Source organism: Oryza glaberrima, chromosome 12 (assembly GCF_000147395.1).
Source record: "Oryza glaberrima chromosome 12, OglaRS2, whole genome shotgun sequence".
In the NCBI taxonomy this organism is placed as follows: domain Eukaryota; kingdom Viridiplantae; phylum Streptophyta; class Magnoliopsida; order Poales; family Poaceae; genus Oryza; species Oryza glaberrima.
The window spans coordinates 19,538,708-19,561,059 of NC_068337.1; the positions used below are offsets into that span (position 1 = coordinate 19,538,708).

The 22,352-nt window shown below is 37.8% G+C and overlaps 1 pseudogene; it reads right to left on the reverse strand.

The window, feature by feature from the left end:
• Positions 1-244: 244 nt before the first annotated feature.
• Positions 245-3,540, reverse strand: LOC127756510 (uncharacterized; annotated as a pseudogene).
• Between the last annotated feature and the right edge of the window lie 18,812 nt (positions 3,541-22,352).

A 22,352-nucleotide genomic window follows, 5' to 3' on the forward strand; every position in this document is an offset into this window, starting at 1 on the left:
ATATGAAAGATAGTAAATTAAATTGTGAAAAACTCTAATTAACATCTGTAAATGCCACATGAATGATTTAATACTTTTAAAAATTCTCTAGTCAATTATAATTAGCATATGAATGATAGTCAATTAAATGTAGCATATGAATGATAGTAAATTATGCCATACATCAATTGGTTTATATGGATAATCAATACATCCAAAATAGTTTACATCGTGTACACAATAATTACGGCATTACATCGGCGGTGATGGTTGACCGCACGTACTTTCTCCTCACTATTGTTCCTTCCTTGTGATCGCTGCGTGAGTAAGGGGTGTCTTCATTTGATTGGAGGATGCTAGGGTCAATCGTCACCGTGAAAGGGGGTTGCCCATCGAACTGATCGTAATCCTCGTCAGTCTTGTCCTCAACTCCGACGATTTTTCTTTTGCCTGGGAGAACCACTTGACGCTTAGGCTCGTCAGGCCCTCTGCCCTTCTTTCCTTTGCTAGACATGTCCTTCACGAAAAAGACTTGCGTTACATCATTTGCAAGGACAAAAGGTTCGTCCGAGCATCCAACCTTGTTAAGGTCAACAGTTGTCATACCACTGTCATCAATCATTACGCCTCCACCAGTCAACCTAACCCATTGGCACCGGAACAGAGGAACCTTGAGAGGACCATAGTCAAGTTCCCATATATCCTCGATGGCACCGTAATACGTGGCAGTTGTTCCATCGTGTCCCATGGCATCGACACGAACAGCGCTGTTTTGGTTCGTGCTCTTCATGTCTTGGGCTCTCGTGTAGAATGTGTACCCATTGATCTCATATCCCTGGAATGTCGCGATCGACCCAGACGGTCCTCTCGCTAGGAAGGCAAGTTGTTAGTTGATCGACTCGTTACCCATGAGATGTTGTCGTAGCCACGTGGGGAAAATATCAATGTGATGCCGTGTAATCCATGCATCGGACTTACCAATGTTCCTGGCGCGAACTAGAGCCAAGTGCTCCTCGATGTAAGGAGCTACCAATGAAGAGTGTTGCAGAATAGTGAAATGGGCTTTACGGAATAAATTGTTGTCTACCGTCATTATTGCTTTCCTTCCGAGAGTTCCCTTTCCTCTAGTCTCCCTTCATGGCGTGATTCAGGTACCCCGATTGGGCGAAGGTCTTCGATAAATTCTATGCAAAATTCGATGACCTCCTCTGTTCCATAACCCTTGCCGATGCTTGCCTCTGGACGAGCACGGTTACGAACATACTTCTTCAGAACGCCCATGTACCTCTCGAAAGGAAACATGTTGTGTAGGTACACAGGCCCGAGAATATGGATCTCTTTCACAAGGTGACAAAGCAGATGCGTCATTATATTATAAAATGAAGGTGGAAATATCAACTCAAAACTAACGAGACATTGCACCACTTCATTCTGAAGGGCTTCTAATCTATCCGGATCGATGACCTTCTGCGAAATTGCGTTCATGAATGCACATAGCTTTGTTATTGTTGCCCGGACATTGTCTGGAAGGATACCCCTTAATACAACTGGTAGCAGTTGTGTCATCAACACGTGACAGTCATGAGACTTTAGGTTTGTGAACTTCTTCTCCTTCGTTCTTATTATTCGCTTGATATTCGTGGAGTATCCAGACGGTACCTTTATGCTCTCCAAGCATTCAAACATACTTTCCTTCTCTGCCTTGCTAAGAGTGTAGCTGGCTGGACTCAAGTAATGGCTTCCTTTCTCCTTTGGTTCCGGGTGAAGGTCGCCGCGTTGTTCCATATGCTTCAGATCATTACGTGCTTCCAGTGTATCTTTCGACTTTCCGTATACACCTAGGAAGCCAAGAAGGTTTACGCAAAGGTTCTTTGTGAGGTGCATCACGTCGATTGCGTGGCGTACGTCCAAGAATTCCCAATATGGTAACTCCCAAAATATAGAGTTCTTTTTCCACATCGCCGCGTGACCATCTTCGCTCTCTATAGGCTGGCTTCCAGGCCCCTTTCCGAACACTACTTTAATATCTTTAACCATAGCAAACACTGTTTTCCCGCTGCGATGTTTAGGCTTTGTACGGTGGTCGGCCTTATGTTCGAAGTGCTTGCCTTTCTTCCATACCGGGTGGTTTGCTGCAAGGAATCGACGATGACCCATGTATACAACCTTCCTACAGTGCTTAAGATACGTACTTTCTGTTTCATCCATACAGTGAGTGCAAGCCTTGTACCCCTTGTTGGACTGTCCGGATAGGTTGCTAAGTGCAGGCCAATCGTTGATGGTTACGAACAGCAGCGCTCGTAGGTTAAACTCCTCCTGTTTGTCCTCGTCCCACACGGGGACACCTTCCTTCTTCCACAACTGTTTAAGATCTTCGACCAGTGGTCTTAGGTACACATCGATGTCGTTACCAGGTTGCTTGGGGCCTTGAATAATAATCGGCATCATTATGTACTTCCTCTTCATGCATAGCCAGGGGGGGAGGTTGTAGATACACATCGTAACGGGCCAAGTGCTATGGCCGCTGCTCATCTCTCCAAAAGGATTCATGCCATCCGTACTCAAACCAAACCGTATGTTTCGTGCGTCCTTTCCAAATTCTTTAAATTTTCTGTCGATGTTTCGCCACTGCGAACCATCGGCGGGGTGTCTCAACATCCCGTCCTGTTGACGCTCTTCAGCGTGCCATCGCAACATTCTAGCATTCCCCTTGTTCCTGAACAAACGCCTTAGCCGTGGTATTATAGGGAAATACCACATCACCTTAGCAGGAATTCTCTTCTTTGTTAGCTGCCCGTCAACTTCTTCTGGATCGTCTCGTCTAATCTTGTATCGTAGTGCTTTGCAAACAGGGCATGCTTCTAGGTTCTCATACTCCTCACCGCGATATAGGATACAATCGTTCGGACATGCGTGAATCTTATTTACTTCCAGTCCTAACGGGCAGACTATCTTCTTAGCCTCGTACGTTGTCTCGGGCAATTTGTTTCCCCCCGGAAGAATGTTCTTGACGAGTTTCAATAAATCGCCAAATGCCTTGTCACTAACCCCATTTTTTGCCTTCCATTGCAAGAACTCTAGAGTGGTATCCAACTTTTTGTGCCCCTGCTCGCAACCTGGGTACAACGAAGTTCTGTGGTCCTCCAACATCTTGTCCAATTTATGGGCCTCCTTTTCACTTTCGCAGTCCTCCCTGGCGTCCTGCAACATCTGACCAAGATCATCCGCAACGTCGTTACCATCAGCAGCTATTTCCTCCTTGCCCGTTTGATTTTCTTCAGATCCAACATACTGAGCAAAGTCCGGAATATTGTCGTCTTCCACTTCATCTTCTTCCATTTCAACACCTTGCTCTCCGTGGGATGTCCAACAATTATAGCTTGGCATGAACCCCGACTCAAACAAGTGGAAATGAATAGTCCTGGGTGCAGAATACTCCTTCTGATTCTTACACTTATTGCATGGACAACAAATAAAACCCCTTTGTCTGTTAGCTTCGGCCACTCTCAAAAAATAGTGCACGCCGTCAATAAACTCTTTGGACCGCCGGTCAGCGTACATCCATTGCCGATCCATCTACACGAGTAAAAAAAAATCGTACACAAATAATTATTCTTACAATAATGACAGTCATACAATAATTATAAGATATCTTTATTCATACAAAAATCATAAAATATTACACCAAATAATTCTTAAAAACTATTTGTAAAGTTTTAAACTAATTTTAATGTGTTTTACTTCTCTTAATTTTCATTTTAGTTTGTTTTCTATTATTTAAGATTAATTTTCACTAGAGTTTTCCTTCTCAACTATTTTATAAAACCTTGTTTAGCAAATGAACTAAATTTCTATATATTCTTTCTTCCCCACACACATTTTCTCTCTCATCAACTTACAACTAAATTTTGGAGAAAAAAAGTGTGCAAAACATAGGTGCAAATGTAGTATGGCAAAAAAAAACATTGGAGGATGAAGTTGCAAACCTTTTAGGCACCTCCGATTTGTATGTAATCACCAAAATAAATTCAATAGAAATTTTGGCATGACCTCCCCTCTTTTTTGATATAATTTTGAAGGTTGCTCGGGCAGCTGGAGGAGGAAGAAGACATATAAATAGGGGTGGGACTTTAGCCCCGGTTGGTAAAGATCACTAGGATCTTTAGCCCCAGTTGGTAATACCAACCGGGACTAAAGTTACGATCTTTAGTCCCGGTTGGTATACCAACCGGACTAAAGATCCCGGGGGGGCCTGACATGCCCTGACAACATTCGAACCGGGACTAAAGATGATCTTTAGTCCCGGTTGGTGTTACCAACCGGGATTAAAGATCAAATATGCCCGTTACCCTTTTGAACCGGGACTAAAGATCATCTTTAGCCCTGGTTTTTATTGCATCCGGGACTATTGTGGAAATCGGCCGACCGACGAAAGATGGTTTCTCCACCAGTGGTATAATATTAATCGTCCACATGACCACTGTATTTGTAGAACTCTTAGAGAGTAATACTCCTATTATACAGTGTGCTTTTGTCTTCATTGTAAATGAAAGAGAACACAAATTAAATGCTTTCAATTTACACTGAACACAAATACATTCTATGAAGAGGTGGAAGTAGAAGAGCATGCTAAATCTTCTGCTTAGAACTTCATAATTACCAAATTCAAAGCCAAGCTTACTTTTATTAAATCTAATACTCTTTCACATGCTGGCAGGCTTTCATTAATCAAATCAGTTTTTTCATCTATTCCAGTCTATTACATGTCCACTATCTTACATTCAAAAAGTTTGCTTGATAAACTAACATCTATCATTCAAAAAGGTATCTGTTGGAGGCCCTGGGAAGATATTTGTAAACCAATTGCTCAAGGAGGTCTTGGTATCAAAGATATCATAAATGTTAATCAAAGCCTCTTCTGATCCAATCCGCTTGGCGAATTATACAAAATCCTAATGATTTAGTTTCCCTAATTATAATGGCAAAATTCTTTCAAAATACCTCCTTTTGGAAAGCCAAGACTAATATCCCTAAATCTATTTTTTGGTCCTCCATTTTAAAATAAGAAAGCATATGTCAAATTCTTCTAATTGGCAATTATCGCAGGGTCAAGTTTCTATTTGGAATCAACCTTGGTGCTCAGATTGGAATTCTCTTCACGAGCATATTAATGATACAGGAATGCAGGTCAAGCTTCCTACTTTAGTCTCTTAATTATGGAACAATAATAAACATTGGGATCCAACAAAAGTTAATCCGATCTTTGATCATCAAGCTACTCAAGTGAGGCCATGTTTAGTTTCTCTCCTATTCCCAACTTTCCATCACATCATATCACATATAAAACTTTCCTACACACATAAACTTCTAACTTTTTTTCCAAACTCCCAACTTTCTTCAAACTTCCAACTTTTTTTTAGGAACTAAACACTCCCTGATTCTCAAAGTCCAAATTGTTTCTGAAGACACTGAAGATAAACTATGTTGGATTCACACCACTACAGGTGACTGTACAACAAAAAGTGCCTACAATCAGGTTTACAATTCTACCCACAATGCAGGTGCTAACATCCCTTCTTTAGTTCTAAATCTTCTTAAAAAACCTGGAAAGATAAAGTTATTCCTCCTAAAGTTAAAACTTTTATTTGGAGGTTGTTGAGAAATGCTCTTCATTTTAGAATTGCAGATATCTCCGATAGTTGTTGTCGCTGTAATATTTCGGAAAATGATGTCCATCTTTTTCTCAAATGTCCTTTTGCTAAACTGGTCTGGTTTCTTATTGGACTTAATATTGACACTACTCCTATTGACAGCATGACAAACATCTCAGATATCCTAGGTTATTTGTTAGCAACTTTAAAAACTGATAATTGTCTTCAAAATATTAGTATCATCCTTTGGTTTATCTGGAAAGCTAGAAATGATCATTTTTTTTTTCAAAAAGAAATACTGGGAGCCAATCCAAATTTGTATTGCAGCTGAAATAATGGCAAAAAACTATAATACTCTTTTATGCTCAAATGAAGAAGAAACTACTATTGATGATACTCTGGAAAAGCACAATGTCTCTTTGATTATTTTGCCAGGTATCAGATGTTACACAGATGCTTCCTGGAAAGAAGGAGAATCAGGTCTAGGTGTTTTTATTCATGACCCAACTTCTCACAAAGCAATTTTTGTTCAAGCCAAATCTATGCTATATACCTCCTCTTTTACAGGCTGAGCTATTCTGGCAATATGCATCTGCTCCAAAGTTCAAATTTCTAATCCAATCTTGTTTTCAGATAATCAAGAACTTGTTACTCTGCTTTGTCAACAGAACTACAGCAGGAAGCCTCATCACTGGAGTTTAAAGCCTCTTTTATCTCTGGTAAACCAACACATCGGAGGAGAATCAGTCAACATCAAATGATAGATAGAAAATTAAATCAAATGGCAGACTTTCTTTCAAAAAAAGGCTAGAAATAAAGCTGTTCCTACCTCTACAGAGATAGTTTGTTAAAATATTTCTCACCTTTGACTATGTTTAGATGCCAAAAATGTAACATCAAATCTTTAGACACATGCATGGAGTATTAAATGTGGACGAAAAAAAACCAATTGCACAGTTTGCATGCAAATTGCAAGACAAATTTTTTAAGCCTAATTGTGCCATGATTTAATAATGTGGTGCTACAGTAAACATTTGCTAATGACGGATTAATTAGGCTCAAAAATTTATCTCACAGTTTATAGGCGGAATCTGTAATTTGTTTTATTATTAGTCTATGTTTAATACTTTAAATATGTGTTCATATACTTCCAAATTTTTACACCTCTGAAACTAAACACACCCTTTGTCATCATTATGAATGTCCTACTAAGCCTTAGCTTCGGCTAAGCATGCAATATATAAACGATGATAGAACAGAGCTTCTCAGTTCTTCTGGCCAGTGTCCACTCCTTGTCCTTCTTCACATATATCCTTGAACAAACTAAAAGCTTACTATGAGCATGGTAGGTACCAGGAATACCATTTGCACGAGTTCCAACTTACCGTCTTTCTTCTGAAGAGTAAGATCATTATGTCGTTGTTAGTGCCTATGTGAACTGGCATGCTGATGTGCGACAAATCTATGATCTCCTGCTAGGGGTAGGTGTTGACCGCACGATCATTTTTACTACCTCCATCTCAAAATAAATGTAGCCGCGAAGTATCTGGATCTGACGTTTGATCGTCTGTCTTATTTAAAAAATTTATAAAAAATAAAGAAAATAGCCATACATAAAGTACTATTCATGTTTTATCATTTAATAACAATAAAAATACTAATCATAAAAAATTACAAATAAGATGAACGATCAAACATTGAACATAAATCGTACAAAGCTGTATTTATTTTAGGACGGAGGGGTACCACTTTAAATTCTCCCAAATTCAACGTCTTCTAGTACTAATAGATTATCCTGTTCTGGAGCACAGACAACAGTACAACATACTACCTCAGTCCCAAATTAGATGTCGTTTTATCTTTTTGTTTGTAGCATTTGACCATTTGTCTTATTTAAAAGTTAACAAAAATAAAAAAAGGATAAGTCATATGTAAAGTATTTTTATAATAAAACAAATCACAAATAAAATAAGTAATAATTTTATATCTTTTAAATAAGACGGATGTTCAAACGTTCAAATGTTTTGGGACTGAGGTAGTACTAATCTTCCCATAGGAACTTCTGCTCTACGTACTAATCAGAAACATGCACTACCGTGTTTAGTTCCAAAATATTTTTAAACTTTCAACTTTTCCATCACATCAAAACTTTTCTACACACATAAACTTCTAACTTTTCCGTCACATCGTTTCAATTTCAACCAAACTTTTAATTTTAGTTTGAACTAAACACACCCTAAACTTTTATAAATCAAAACTGTAAACAATTCATAAACGTAGGACAAATATCTGTTTCCCCTTCAAGGTTAGATTTTGGGCCAAATCAATTAACAAATAGCATGCCCATTGCCATCTGTTAGCGCTGCTGCTGCCTGCATTGAGATTTCTGCATCCTTATAATTTATTGGTTTAATTAATTGATGAGTAAAGCGCAAGAGATTTACTATCCCGAAGCTATATACTATTCGGCAACTGTTCACACTACTACGACGTCAGTCATTCGTAAAATGGTCACTGATGTAAAAAACTCATCTGTGTCGGACGTGTGTCATATGGGGGGAGTTTGCAATTTTTTTAGATCGGGAGTTTGTCATTTAGTTGAATGTCATGTTGATTTACTCTTTATTTAAAAAACATGGTCACAAATGATCCGCAAATAAGCCAACTGCCATACGATTGACAGTAAAATTCAATTTCAGATGAATTTTATTATTACTTGCTAAATTTATTTAAAGCACGCAAGTAGCAACTAGCATAGATAAAACTATGGGTGCTAATTTGTAATTTTATTGCTTGCCTAAAAACATATAAGCATGCCCCGCCCATATGGCCAACAAATGCATTATGTTAGACCAGTAAAGTTTTCAATTTAGAAACAAATATGATTTATTTTGTAAGATTTGTACTACCGAAATAAGATGAGTGACTGGTTTCAACCATATGTAAGATGAGTAACTAAATTGTAACCCACATCACAAGCTGTGATATCTCCGTTGCATTTACACCTGTGAAAAATATAATTAATCAGTTTTTATGAGGCATATGAATGTTCCAAACTTATTGCGACAATGCATGGGTGTGTAGCTGAATTTTTGCATCTTAATTTGGATGACGTGTGAAGAAGCTTGCATGCTAACCCTTTAAAAGACTTAGACAAAAATAGCTAGCATGTATATATTTTGAAACAGTAGGCAGGTAGACTCCTAAATCCTAATAAAATTTGGGAACATTATAGAACAACAGTAACATTAAAAGTATAGTTACCTCTATTTAGTCAGTGCTGGTGTAAATTATGGTTACTTCATATTAATTTTTATAAAAATAAACATCAGCTACTCTCTTGGTGGTCACAACCCAAGCTCTTCATACATGATAGTAACCAAACAATAGATTTTGGATTGACAAACAATTTTTTACAAAAAAAGTAAAATAAAATCGGTCAAGAGTTCTTCATACTAAAAACGAAGATTGCTGCACATGATAGTGTGTTACAATTTGAACTGTAGGCAAGATGGCTCCTAAATACTAATAAGTTGTCGGAACGTGCATTACAGTCCAACAGTAACTAACTTGTACAGTATAGTTTCACATATGTTTGTGCTGGTCAAAATTATGAGTTACTTCATCAATGAAGTGGCTAGTACGTAATTTTTAGAAAAACTAGGGAGGTAGCCCGCGCGAATGCACGGGCATGTATTTTAGGGTGTGTTTTTTTACTTATGTCTTATTTAATATTTTATACAATAAGTCATGCTCAAATTACCTTTAATGATAAACCAAGTTATAACAAAATAAATAATAATAATTATTATTATTTTAGTATAACTACATGGTCAAATTTGCGTAAAAAATACAACAGCATCATAAAAACTGAAGGTAGTGCAATTTATTCAAAATTATTCCTTGTCATCACTGCTTGTTTATAGATCAATCCTTGCACTGTACTAAAATAAAATATAAGTACTTTTCGATTTTGGGACAGTTTTTAAAATACTAATATTTATAGAAAGATGTTGTTTAGATAAAAGAAGTTACATTGTGTTTAGTATCATTTGTATGTTATTGACCTTTTTAATTTTTCGTTATTAATAGTCAGAGTTAAACATATTTGACTTAGCACTATTCTAGATATGCTTATATTTTTAAACAGATGAAGTACATGATAGCATAATCCATATATTAAATTGTTCAAAAAAATACTTCATGACTGTTTATAGCATGCAAAGTGTTACAGTATGTGTCATTTGTTTCTTAAAATATAGTTCTTAAATTAGACTTAATTAAGAATAATAATTTATGTTTTTATATATTAGCTAGAAATAAGAGATATTATCTATTTAATTAATGTTTATATATATATTTTTGAAGAAATATGTTTTTATGCATTTAGTTGTTAGCTAGAAAATAGAGAAGGACATGGGATGGGAGAGTCGGAGGGGTAGGCAGTACATACGTACGTGTGCATGTACGTATTAATTAGAAGGAAGGGAACATAAAGTACGTTATTTTTTTTGACACGGGAACGTACATTACTTGTTTGTCACTTTTTATACATGCACCGTAGCTTATAGGGAAGTATATTGGCCGATTTTGTTCTTTATTAAACATGTAATAGAATAGACGATCTAATGAATTTAATTAGCTGGTCCACCTTAATTAAAATGCCACGTGACGACATAAGAACGTTTATAGGAGTCCCACGTGGCGGCTTGAGAGCGTTTGTAGGAAGTTTCATACACTTTTAGTATATAACTAGAAAGGTAGCCCGCGCGAGGATGTATTGTACACAGGGTTAAACTTTTCGATTTAGCTGATTTGATCGGGCATCACTGAAATACCGAAATTTCCAAAAATTTGAACAAAATTTAGTTGAATTTGGACAAATATTATCAAAATTCATGAAAAAATTTCAAAAAAAATGAAAAAATTCGGCCGAAATAATATCATATCTGAGGGGTCTGACATGATCGAAATTTCTGAAATTTGGAAATTTCACTCCGAAATTTCCAACCCTGATTTGTACGTTGCGTTTGATATATATGTGTATGTGTATGTGTATGTATATATGTATGTGTGTGTATATATATATATATAATATATGTATGTATGTATGTATAATAATAATTTTTTCACTGCTTGTTAGCTAATTTTTTTCACTGCTCCCATGTATGTATGTATGTATGTATGTATGTATGTGTATACACGCTGGCGGTACGTGAAGCCACACACACAGAATCCTACGCGCCATCTAGCTTCGTAACGCGAGTAACAGGGCGCATCGCCCTCCTGCCTCCGTTTTTCTCGTTTTCGTCTCTCGTCCCCACGCCCGTCTGGTCCCCTGGTTTCCGAGTGAAAAAATTACTCTCCGCCTTTTCCGTTCTCATCAATTGCAATCCATATCCGCTCTTCCCGACTGCATCTATGGCATCGATTCATGCTATCCATGTATGGACCTTAGGGAAAAAAATCTTCTTCACAGGGTGAAATTTTTACTAATAGGTATTTTTTTCCATCTTGTGATAGTAACTTTTTAACTACTCAGTATTTTTTTCAATTTACATAATACTATCCGGTAGTAATTTATTTACTCACATGTATTCTTATGAACGAGGCTAATTAACTTTCAGCAATATATTTACTCCGATGTGCCCCGCATAAATGATAGTAAATTTTTCTCATCAGGATAATTCTTTAACCATTCGTATTGTTGCATTAAATCAATCTGAGTAAAAAAATACTTTTTACATGGTAGTTACTCAATTTTACAATCAGCAAAAAATAAGTAAGGCAAGATTTAGCCGGTCGTTGGCATCATCTATCTATATATGCCGGTTTGTTCGCCAATGAAAACATACAATGGAAACCTGAAAATATACAATGGAAACCTGAAAACTATTATTGTATCGAAAAATGAACGTTTGATATTTGCCCACACCACCATAAGTAAGTAAAATTTTTACTCACAAGTAAATCCATGAGTAAATTTTTAGTTGTGATGATATGGACAAATCTCATACATCCTTTTTTATTCAACAGTAATTTTTAGATTTTTACTACATATATAGTTTTCACCTTATAATTTCCCGTGAGGACACCGCCGGACTAGTGGAGGCATAGACGTTGATACTAACGGCCGTTGGGAAAATATGTAGCACAAACCACGTATGTAATGGAAACTTGAAAATTACCGTTGGATCGAAAAATGGACGTCCGAGATTCGTCCACGTCACCATGAGTAAAAATTTTACTCATGAGTGAATCCACGAGTAAAATTTTTACTCGTGATGATATGGACAAATCTTAAATGTTTATTTTTCAAACTAATGATAGTTTCCAAGCTTCACTACATATGTAGTTTCCACTCTATCATTTCCTGTGGCCGATGAGCCGCAGTCGTCCAAGTAGCGGCTAAATTCGTGCGCGAACCACGGCAAACCAGGATCCAGCCGGCGATGGTTGTGTGACACCTGAGCATATGTAGTGAGAAACATCGGATGTCTATCGAGAAAATAATGTGCACTATGGTTTATGTTCTCAATTTTGAAATCAAATTAAAAGGATCAAAACAAGAGAGATATAAAAAATTACAGGATGAAACAGAATGACAACTGCTCCATTGAACGCTGTGTACAGAAGTGCAGAACCTACTAGCCTATCAAACCAAATATCATCAGGATTGCTGGCTTATATAACGAATTGAGAGCTCGAAATACATGAAATAAAATAGATCAAATCTAGCCTACCAAAAACAAAGAACGATTTTCTCTGAAGAGCAAAGAACACAAATGCATCAGAGAATACGTGTTCCAACCAAACTATGCAGATCGCATCTGGTCTTGTCTGCGTTCCTTGCGTGAGCTACCAACCTTCGGAGCACGATGGTTAGAAGACGCTGCCGAACAAAACCCGTTGCCATCAACGCCGCACGTCCGTGGCTTGGAAGCCATCCATCGGCACCGGCGTGGTGAACGTCTTCCGGCGACGAGACCTCTCTACCGCCGTCTTCAAGCTCGTCGTTGCAAGGTCAGCTGTCATCGGAGGATGGCTCTCTACCGCCGTTGCTGCTCTCAGGTTGTGCTGTCAGATCCAGAAATTTCGGGAGCAAGGAGAAGAAAATGAGGAATTGGATAGCAGTGTGAAATATAAAAAGGTGCACTGGATACACACTAAAACAAATTACTGCCATCAATTGCGGATCGATGATTGATGGGTTGGAAGTAAAAAAATTATTATCACTTAATACATAGGTGAAGCACAGCAGGGGTCGGGGTGTTTGGGAGTTGGATAGTAAAAAAATTACGCTGTTAGTTAAGGGTTGTGAGACGTGCTGTTTAGTTAGACAGCACATGTGTGGTGCTGCATATATATATATATATATATATATACCTCCCATGTTTAAATGTACTTTTTTATTTGAATAAGCCACATCAGGTGAGGCCTCCGCTGTTTTTCGGCATTTTGCTTTGATAATTTTTCCAAGATATTTGTTTGGTTTTAAAATATATCATATTTGATGCATCTATATAAATAATTATCTATGATCTCTTTAATATATAGAAGGAAGTTCGATTTAGTTTGTTTGGAAAACGTGCGTAACAAATCAATCGTAAATTAGAAGTAAGGTGTTTTGTCCTTTTTTAATAGAATGTTTATTTGCCTTTTTTTAAACAAATTCTAAAGAACTATATTGTTAATAAATATGTTTTATTTGTACCATCAAGTAGTTCTCCTTATAGTAGGTTTAAGTTGATGCAAGTTGTTACATACTTATATAGAAATTAATTAAGACATGTCATATACCTCACTTCCTTGTGATCTATACTATCTTTTTTAAAAGAATATACCTAGTTAATATGAATCCAAAATTTTAAATTTAATAGTAACAAATATAACTTTTGAAAGAACTATATACTGCGAACCTTAGTGTGGTTTATATGTGTAATAATATGTGGAGAAACTCATAATGCTATGATATAGGATAGATGTAAGGCCATTAATGTCTAAGCATTTTAAAATTGTTACGAAAATGGAACATGCAATGGTTGGTCCAATTTTAGTGAAATGTAAGAACCAATATTTTTATGAACTTATCATGTTTTCTCTAAATAGTTTAATTTAGTCCTTATTGACATTTTCTATTACCTGCTTTATTTTATATTTTATACAGTTCAAAATATAGTCTTTATGGATCTTTAAATCATTGTTCTAATTATAAATACAATAATATTTAGATTAGAAATCAGATGAGCTTGAAATTTATGCATTTTTAATATTTTGATTATTTTTGGCTATATAAACAGGAAGGGATAGAGTGGAGAAGGTCAGAAGGGATTGGACGAGTAGTGCCGTGTTGTGCGTATGTTTGGGGGGAGGGCGAAGTGGAGGGGTCGATTTTTCTATTTTATCTAAATGATTTAAGTGAAACCGTTGATATATTTTTTTTCTCACATTTTTTGTTATTTTTTCTAATTTTTAAGACATAACACATTGCGGCTTAAGATTTTCTTAAATGTATATCTATTGGGTTAAAATAATGGATCTACCTATTTAAGTGGAAACTGATGGTCAGATGATTTTTCTTTCAATTTGTAAAGTTTTATTTTTATTTAAGGCATAACACGTGACGCTTTAAGTGCGCTCAAAGGATGTACAATGATTTACGATAATATAGTACTTGTTTTCATTTTGTGTTATGGTTTGTGTTTTTTCTATTTTGGTTACTATGCAAAGGAACGGTGTCTATGCTTAAATGACAAATTTTCATCTCTATAGATTGAAATATGGGTAACATGGATCTTAAATTATCTATTTAATTATAAATAAACAAAAATTCAAATAAGTTAAAATTATGATTTAACTTTAGAATTATAATCATTTGGCTTTCTAATTATTGATCTTTTTTTTACTTAGTTAAAAATTAGGAGACAAAGGAATTAAATGAGTGAGGAGAGGAAGAGAGAGTTGAAGGGAGGATATTATGCGTGCATATAATTGTAATAATTCCCGGGTTGTAGTGTTTTAGTTGCTATTAGTTTTTTAACTAAAAATTAAAAAATGATTTATTGTTCGATTAAAATCTATAGTTTTTACTTGTCTTTTCCAGTATACTCGTAGTAGATATTAAAAATACGAACACTACAATCTAATAATCTAATAATGTTATTTTGACTTATTGTAATGTTATAATGGGAGTACTTTTTTAAAGCATTCGTTTATTTTACTGTTATCCATATAGATCTAGTTTAATTATTCCGAAGTCATATATGGTGATAAAGATATATATCTTTATCTTTCTATAATTTTATAATTATTCGACTGGCACACAAAAATCAGAAAATATAGCCCCAAAGTGACTTATTTCTTCTCAAAATCAATATTACAGTGGATATGGGTCTTTAAATGTAAAATAATCTAAAGACGTAAGTTCATCAAATATCAAATATTAGTAGTGTGAGTTAGATGTTATAGTTGCTTATTTTGTTGCATAAGTTTTGCTTTCTAACTAACATATTTTATAAACATTACTCATAGTATATTCATTTTATTTTCATGATTGTAGACCTAATTTAATTATTATAAAGTTATGCATGATGATAAAATCTATATTATTATCATTATTTTATATGCTTTTTATAATTGCTTGAATGGCACGCAAAAGCCAGAAATATAAACCAAAATGACTTTTTTTTCAAAGCTAAATTATAGTGAAATATGGTCTTCAACTGTAAATTTAGTTATAAATAATCTAAATATTTACGCGGATCAGAAATTAGTTGTATGATTAAGAAGCTTAATTGTTTAACACGATATTATTGCTTATCTAACTAATAAGGCATGAAAATAGGAGAAGGAATAGGTGAAAAAGTGGAGAAATGAATTGAATGAAGATAAGGCGTACATATGTATATTCGCTTTTTTTAAAAAAAAAGTAACTTATACATACAAGCTTTGGTTGGCCCGGGTTTAGAAAAGGAATTTTTTTCTTGAAAATTAATCTAATAGTTGTAAATAATGGGTCCACCAAATTTAATGAAAATATGATTATTTTAGAATTTTAAGAATATTTCACTAATTTATTAGAGCATCACATGGCAACTTAGAAGCGTTTGTAGGATGTCGTAGGACGAATTAGGAGCATTTTTGGAAGTTTAATGGACTTTTATACATCTAATCTAATGTTCTAAAACATCAATTGGGTCCCAATTTAAATGAAAATCGACGGTGATATTTATGTAAAGTTATAGAGTATGATGTTTTATCTTTTTCTATATGTACGTGTAAAAGTATATATATATATATATATATATATATATATATATGTGTGTGTGTGTGTGTGTTCTTTCGGTGTTTCTCTGATCATGTATTAAGTACGTTTAGGAGTATGTTCTTTCGGGTTTATCTGACCGTGCTATACTCACGTATGTACTCGCATGTCTTTTTTTTCGGTGAAAGAGTAGCTTAATAATAGGATTAGAAAAAGGAGGGAAACCGGGGATCGATGGAAGGGGAGGTTCAACGAAAAATTTAATCTAATGGTGTAAAGTATCGGGTCCATCGATTTAAGTGAAAATCGACGGTTAGATTTGACAGAGCCACGTGGCGGCCTAGGAGCGTTTGTAGGAGCCCCACGTGGCGGCTTAAGAGCGTTTATAGGAAGTTTTATGGACTTTTAGTATATAATAATAGAAGATAGATAAACTTTAATTACTGTCCAGGTGCTTAAAATTCTACCGAAGCTCCATTATCTTAGATTGACAAACTTTTTTATAGAGGAAAAAAAAAGCCAGGAGCTCCTATTTACTGAAAACAAAATCGCGGTACACATGTTAGTGTTACAATTTGAACGTGTTGGGTGGTAAAATATTCTGCTATCTTTGAATTAATTGTTATGTACAAAGAGACCCCATGACTACACACCATTCCTGCTATAAAAAGGAGCCACATATGTTAGTTCTTTGCTTTATCGTCATTGCAAGCAATGCATCCAACAATTCTGGAACTTACTTTATGCAGCTGGAGGTTAATTATAGGAATGGAAGTCACTAGGAAATCCTGCTTGTAACGCCACATACCGTAGTTCTCTTTATGGGTCTTTGTAGGTTGTGTCATCAATCTTATTAGTGTCCGAAATCCCCTTCTTCCGCAGATTGGGGAGCATGCAAAATGCTCCTCTCTGCGATCGTGATCTGGTCCTAGAGAAATGCCCAAGTCCTCTTTTGCTAATGAGCGATATCCGAGCATGATAGCTAGCGGAAATTTACTTGGACGGTGCAAAATGAAGAGTACGAGGAACATATTTTGTTCAAACAGTTCCTATATATTTTTTAAGTACGAATTATCCCCCTAAACTATTACGGTCACCCCCTAAACCACAAAACTAGATATTTTACACCCTCAAGTTTTCATACCGAACAAATAACCCTCCTAAGCACTGTTTTGAACGGTTTTGGCTTGAGCTTGTACACGTGGCACCAACGTGGCAATCTAGTCAGCAAAGAAAATAAAAAAATTCCCGGGGCCCACAAGTCATACATATCCCACCGCACCATCTTGCGTGTTCTTTCTGTCGCTCAGGTAGCCGGCGGCGAAGGTGGACCTCGCTCGACGGGCGGTGGCAGCAGCAGAGCAAGCTCGAGTGGCCGGAGTTGGAGACAGAGGTGAAGGCGGAGCTAGCTCGGGTAGTCGCAGTGGAGGCGACGGGCTCAGGCGACCCCTTGTGCACGCGCGCTCTCTCTCTCACTCAGGTGGCCGGCGGCAGATGTGGACCTCGCTCGGGCGGGCGATGGTAGCGGCAGAGCGAACCCCGCCGGTGACACGCAGAGGCCGACGAGGAAGTAGATGCTTGGGAGCTCCGACTCGAACGTCGGCAGCGTCTCGCTGGTGGAGGAGAGGAGGAAGGTTAGCGTGAAGGCGAACAGCCCCAGCCGCTTGTGCGCGCTGGCCTCGCCGTAGCCGGCGTTGATGTAGATGGTCTCGAGCAGTGTCCTCACGAGCACATACTGCAGGAAGTTGGTCAGCAGCAGCTGCTTGCTTCGGTACACCACCTTCCACGCCCGCTTGTACAGGACCACCACCTCCTATATCCTCGAGCACGGCGAGGTTGACGACGACGACTTCGAGTACGTGACGGTGGCGAGCTCCTCCGTCGTCCTGTGTTAGGAAATGATAAGCCAACAAACGATAAAAAACAATAAATCAATTACAGAAGACACGAGATTTAACGTGGAAAACCCTCCTAAAACAGGAGAGAAAAAACCACGGGCGTCAGCCAGCAAAATATCTCCACTATATCTGGGGTGAGGTTACATCGCCGCACGGCGGCTTACAAGATGTATATAATGGTGGAACCCTAAAAGGGATAACGATCCGTTTCGCGGGGGCTCCGTCCCCGCACCCGCGGGCGTCCCCAGGTGCACGGCCTAATGGGCCAGCTTCAGCCTCCGCTCCACTACGGTAGAAGCTGGCCTTCATTAAGTGCAAATGAATTTGGATCACAACTCAACAAACTCTACCTTGAGACAAATTCCTTCTTGTAGCATAAAACAATCTTTCACCCTGAACACAACAAAGACCAAAACACTTTCGGCGCCAAATAGCCTCTTGGGCTAAACCATTATACCAACTAAGCTTGAGCAAAGCTCAAACTTAGCAACAGGAACAGGCTTTGTCATCATATCAGCAGGATTATCATAAGTACTTATCTTGCATACCTTCAGCTTACCTTGCGCGACTACATCGCGAACATAATGGTACTTGATATCAATGTGCTATGTCCTCTCATGAAACATCTGATCTTTAGTGAGGCATATAGCACTTTGACTGTCACAAAACAAGTTAATGCAAGAATCAACTCCACAAAGCTCAGCAAACAATCCTTTCAACCAAACTGATTCTTTACATGCTTCAGCAATAGCCATGTATTCTGCTTCAGTGGTAGACTGGGCAACAACAGGCTGCAATGTTGCCTTCCAACTCACAACACAACTACCAATGGTAAACACATAACCTGTGAGTGACCTTCTCTTATCCAAATCTGCAGCAAAATCAGAATCCACATATCCAACAAGCCCCTTATCAGTCCTGCCAAACTTCAAGCAAGCATTAGCTGTGCCTCTGAGGTACCTAAAAATCCACTGAACAGCTTTCCAATGTTCTTTACTAGGATTAACCATGTATCTACTAACCAAACTCATAGCATGAGATAAATCTGGACAGGAGCAAACCATGGCATACATCAAAGAACCAACAACACTAGAATATGGAACTCTAGACATGTATTCTACATCCTCATCAGTACTAGCACATTGTAAAGCTGATAATTTAAAATGAGGTGCAATAGGAGTACTAACAGGCTTTGCATCATGCATGTTAAAACGCTGAAGAACCTTCTTAATGTAGCTTTGCTGACTAAGAAATAACAAACCAGAATTTCTGTCTCTAGTGATTTCCATACCTAGAATTTTCTTAGCAGCACCAAGATCCTTCATATCAAACTCACTACTCAACTGTTTCTTCAATGTAGTGATTTGTTCCTTGCTCTTGGCAGCAATCAGCATGTCATCAACATATAACAGCAAGTATATAGGTGATCCATTAACAAATTTAATATACACACAGCTATCAAATTCAGACCTCTTAAAGCCATGTGACAACATAAATGAATCAAACCTTTTATACCATTGACGAGGAGACTGTTTCAAACCATACAATGATGTTTTCAACTTGCAAACATAATCCTCCTTACCAGGTACTATGAACCCTTCTGGCTGGTCAATGTATATCTCCTCCTCAAGCTCTCCATGTAAAAATGTTGTCTTCACACCTAACTGCTCAAGCTCAAGATCATGCATAGCAACAATACTGAAGAATGTGCGAATTGAACTATGCTTTACAACTGGAGAGAACACATCATTATAATCAATACCAGCAATTTGACTGAAACCTTTTGCTACTAACCTTGCCTTAAACCTCGGAGGCTCGCTAGGAGATAAACCCTCCTTTCTCTTGAAGATCCATTTACAACGAACATGCTTCTTCTGTTTTGGCAAGTGCACAAACTCCCATGTGCCATTCTTCTCAAGAGACTGCATCTCCTCCTGCATAGCTGAGATCCACTTCTCACGGTTTCCAGAAACAATAGCTTCAGTGTATGTGGCTGGCTCAAGAGTATTCTCCACCTGTTCAGCACAACTAAAAGCATAATAAACCATATCACATTCCTCAATAAGGCGGACTGGAGCTCCACAACTCCTCTTTGTTCTGCGATGTGCAATAGGTTCATCTTGTGGCTGCAAAACAGGAGGTGAGTACTGAACAGTATCATTAATATCGTTACCAACAATTTCAGTTTCCTGATCATCCACGTGCTCCACCTGCACGCTAACATATTGCTTCTCCTCATCAGAACCACCTGGTATGACATCCATGGGCAAGCTGTCATTAAACATAACAGATTCATTGAAAACAATACTCCTGCTCATGAATGTCTTATTAGTTTGAGGATTCCATAACTTATATCCTTTTACTCCTGAACCATAACCAAGAAACAGACACTTAATAGCTCTAGGCTCTAATTTTCCATTATCAACATGAGCATAAGCAGTGCATCCAAAAACTCTCAACTGTGAATAATCAGCAGGCATACCAGACCATACCTCAATGGGAGTTTTCTTATTAAGTGGGATAGAAGGCGACCTGTTGATCAAGTAGCAGGCGGTGTTAGCAGACTCTGCCCAAAAACGCTTGTTCATGCGAGCATTGGACAGCAAACAATGAGCCTCGGAGATGATGGTTCTGTTCATGCGCTCAGCCACACCATTCTGCTGTGGAGTGTACGGGATGGTGTGATGCCTAACGATGCCTTCCTTCCTGCAATAATCATCAAAAACATCCGAACAAAATTCACCACCATTGTCAGTGCGAAGTACTTTTACCTCCTTTTAAGTTTGCCTTTCTATCATGACTTTCCACTCTTTAAAAGCAGCAAATGTATCATCTTTATGTTTCAGGAAATAAGGCCACACTTTTCTAGAGTAATCATCAATAATGGTAAGCATATAACGAGCACCACCAAGAGAGGGCTTACGAGAAGGCCCCTACAAATCAGCATGTATATAATCAAGTATACCTTTGGTGCAATGAATTGAGGTATTGAATTTTACCCTCTTGTGCTTACCAAAAACACAGTGCTCACAGAACTTCATGTTACCCTGAGTGCAGCCATCCAGCAAGTTCCTCTTCATCAATTCTGCCATACCAAGTTCACTCATATGTCCAAGACGCATATGCCACAAGTTAGTCCTACTAGCTTCATCTTTAGAAACAGCAGCAGCGGTAACAGAACCATGTAATGTACTTCCTCTCAGGACATATAAGTTTGCAGAATTCATATCACCAATTATATAAACGAGAGAACCTTTCGATACCTTTACAACTCCACTGAACCGGAGTATTTGTATCCTTCTGCATCAAGTGTGCTGAGAGAGATGAGATTTCTCGCCATCCCTGGTATGTGTCTCACATCTTTCAGCGTGCGTGTCATGCCATCATGTGTCTTGATCTGAATGGAGCCAATGCCCATGATCACACATGGGTTATCATCTCCCATGCGCACAACATCTCCATTCTGCACAGACTTGTAAGAACTAAACCAATCTCTGTTAATGCAAATATGAAACGAACATGCAGTATCAAGTATCCATTCATTATGACTAGCAACACAACCAGCAAAAACGACAAGACAATCTCCTGAATCAGAGTTATCAGCACTGGTAACAACAGAGGCCTTACCATCAGATTTCCTTTTCTCCTTATTCTGCAGATTCCAACATTCTTCAATGAAGTGATTTTTCTTTTTGCAATACTTACATAATTTTTTACCTCTAGACTTAGAACGGCCTCTACTCTGGCTCTTGTCATGATCATTGCTGTCGTTGTAGGTTCTCCGCTCAAATCTGCCTCTGACCTGCAATGCTTCGCCCTTAGAGGACGATGCATCCGATTGAACCATACCTTTCATCTTCTCCCTGTTTTGGAGCGCCTCATAGACTTCCGCTAGGGTTAGTTCATCATGGCTTAAAAGTATGGTGTCACGAAAATTTGCATATGAACTAGGCAGTGAGCATAACAGTAAAAGACCTAAATCTTCATCATCAAACTGTACCTCCATCGACACTAGGTCGGCAACGATCTCCTTGAAGACCGATATGTGGTTCAATACAGAACCACTCTCCTACAACTTGTGTGAGAACAACTTCATCTTGATATGCATCTTACTGGTTAGATCTTTAGACATGCAGATCGATTCCAGTTTGAGCCAAAGTTCTGCAGCAGTCTTTTCCTGCAACACTTCTTGCAAAATATCATTAGATAGATGAAGTTGGATCAGTGACAGAGCCTTACGATCTTTCCGCTTCTCCTCAGCGGTCCATTCAGTCGATTTCTTCTTCCCGAAGCTTTCCAGCGCCTCATCAAGATCCAAAGTTTGCGCCAGAATAGCCCGCATCTTGACTTGCCAAAGCAAGAATCTCGTCTTGTAGTCTAGCAGCGGTAGATCATACTTCATCGACACCATCGCAAAACCCTAATGTGGGAACAAGCTCAGATACCACTTGTTAGGAAACGATAAGAGAACAAACGATAAAGAACAATAGATCAATCATAGAAGATACGAGATTTAACGTGGAAAACCCTCCTAAAACAGGAGAGAAAAAACCACGGGCA